At 57.0% G+C, this 2,447-nt stretch overlaps 1 pseudogene; it reads left to right on the top strand.

The window, feature by feature from the left end:
* Positions 1 to 254: 254 nt before the first annotated feature.
* Positions 255 to 1,827, top strand: LOC116534992 (annotated as a pseudogene).
* The last annotated feature ends 620 nt before the right edge of the window (positions 1,828 to 2,447 follow it).

Raw genomic sequence — 2,447 nt, 5'->3', positions numbered from 1 at the left:
CCACGGGCTGGCTGGAGTCTGCAGCTGCGCACACATGGCCAGCGCGATAGGCCGCGCACGAGTCCGGCCCAAAGCCAAGCGCGGGGTGTCCTGCTCCTCCCCGAGTTCTGGGGCCCGGGCGCCAGCTGGCCCAGAGGTTCCAGTCCGCGGGTGCAAGGAACTGAGCAGATAGGAGCTGGATCAAGGCTCCTATCCTTGAGGAGATGGGGGGCCGGGAGGGCGCGTGCGCGCCTTGGTCTGGTGCACGCGCCGAAATGGGTGCACGCAAGGCGCGCCGGGGTGAGGAAGACGGGGGCGGAGTGCGCGGCAGCCCTTTCCCAGATGGTGGCTGGGGCGGCGTCGCTGTTGCCCTTTTAAGCTTCGGGGCCGCAGCCTCCTGCCGCAGGAGTCGGTTACAAAGGAAGGAGCAGCCCACGTCGCCTCACAGCTACCCACCGAGGCTTCCGCGCCCCTCGCCATTTTCCAGCCGCGCTCGACGAGGCGGAACCACTAGAGCGCGGCCCATGCCGGCCCCGCGGGGCGGTAGCGACAGTGACGGCGGCTTAGGGCCCGGCTCCTCTTCCGCGCCCCTCCCACCGGAAGTGATGGGAAGATGTCAGTGTCAGGGCTCAAGGACGAGCTGAAGTTCCTGGCGTCCATCTTCGACAAGAACCGCGAGCGATTCCGATTCGTCAGTTGGAAGCTGGAGGAGCTGTACTGCGAGTTCCTGGTGCCGTAGCCGGGCAGCCCGCACTTGCCGTCGCTCACTCTCCACTGCAACATCACGGTGAGGCGGCCAGCTGCGGCCCCGCGGGGCAGGGCAAGGGCGAAGAGGGGCCACCCCGAGTCCCGGGACAAAGGGGAGCCTGCTCCGGAGAGGCCCGGGCTCTCGGGGCGGGGCAGGCCCGCCCCTTTCCCCCGCGACTGGCCCAGCCCAGGCCCGGCTGGGACTGTTCGAGGCTTGGGTGGGAGGAGGTGGAGGGCGCGTCTCCGGTTTCTCGCTCGGGGTTGGCTTGGGGTCATGGGCCCCTCTCGGCCCCTGTCGCCGCGCTGCGAAGTGTGAGCCCGCGGCGGCCCGAGCCCTCGCGGGGCCCATGGCCGCCCTCAGCACGCCTGCTCCCGGGACCGCGGCGCGGCGGGGAGGCTCCGGCTGTTGTCTGAGCCCAGGTGGACAAGGGGAAAGGTCTTAAGTTTTAGTGCCTCATTCTTCAGTCAGGTTTTCTTATTTCCGCTTGTTCAGCCAATTATTTTTAAGGTTGAGTTTAAGGAGAAACTGACAATGAAAACGGACTCTTTGACGGAGGAAAAGTTAGAATGCAGCCCCTGGTGCTGCTTGAGCGACCCCTCTCTCCCGGGCCTGGCTGCGCGCTGCTGTGTTCTGAAAAGGCGCATAGTACAGTCGATGCGGCAGGTGGTGTTGAGTGTGTATTCGTGTGGCCCCTCCCGTGTGTGTAAGCCTCGAAAATGGATAGGTGAAAGGAGATACGCGCCAGGGTTCCCCCCCCCAGAAAGATCGCTTGATGTCACAAACCCGAAAAGACACTTTGAAAAGCTCACTTTGATTTAAGCGGAAAGCTTATTAAAAACCCAAGGCTTGGTAAAGTAATTGAAGTATTAAGTAAGTTTCTCTATAAAAGTGTATCATGAAGCTCTTCGTCGTGAAATTGATTTAGGATATTGGTCCAAACCGCAGAATATTCTCTTGGTTATAGTAGGTTGTGGTTTCGGTCTTGTCTTCAAATATGGCTAAACTCAAGACTGTTGTCTTTAACTCCCTTTGGTTGAGTCAGTGGGTACTCAGGTGCCTGCAGTGTGGCTGGCGTTTGCTAAATCCTTAAGGTTATAATTGGCTTTAAAATGGTTACCAGACTATCTGGGGAGAAGGTGTGTTAATTTCAGAAGACAATGCAATTAAGCGCTGTACTCAGGAGAGAAATCTTTTATTGAGTGAATACGTCTGAGTGTTCTGGGCACTAGTGTTGCAAAATTGAGCAGAGCAGTCCTCGCTTTCAGAACTCAGTCTTCACAGGGGAAGAGTTTTCAACAAAGTGACATCTCCTATGGTATCATCGTGAAAGCCAAAGGGAGCAACTGATTTTGATTTGAGGGAGTGTGCATCAGAGAAGGTTTTCAGGAGAGGCTGAGACAGTTGGAGCTGAGCTTCCACAGAGTTTTGGAAGGCTGGTGGAAGGGCCTTTGAGACTGAGGAAACTCCCCCGCAAAAAGACACGGAGACTTGAGAAAGTGTGGTTTGCTTAGAAGTAGAAATTTATGCTCAGACTTGAGAAGCCCACGATATAAGCTGTCGAAGGGGAAGATATTCCAAGAGTGGAAAACAGGAAGTGTAGTAGTGGGCATGAAGCACGTGACGGAGACTGGACTTAATGGCTTGGAGGGTGATTATTCTGGTAGAAGTTGGGGCATAGCCAGGAAAAGGTAGGACTGCTTTGACTGATAGGAGACTGAAT

This window comes from Sapajus apella, unplaced genomic scaffold, assembly GCF_009761245.1.
Source record: "Sapajus apella isolate SASKATOON/1434 unplaced genomic scaffold, GSC_monkey_1.0 scaffold91, whole genome shotgun sequence".
Lineage (NCBI taxonomy): Eukaryota > Metazoa > Chordata > Mammalia > Primates > Cebidae > Sapajus > Sapajus apella.
Note: the sequence above shows the minus strand (reverse complement) of the source record. Positions and strands in the feature narration are given on the sequence as shown.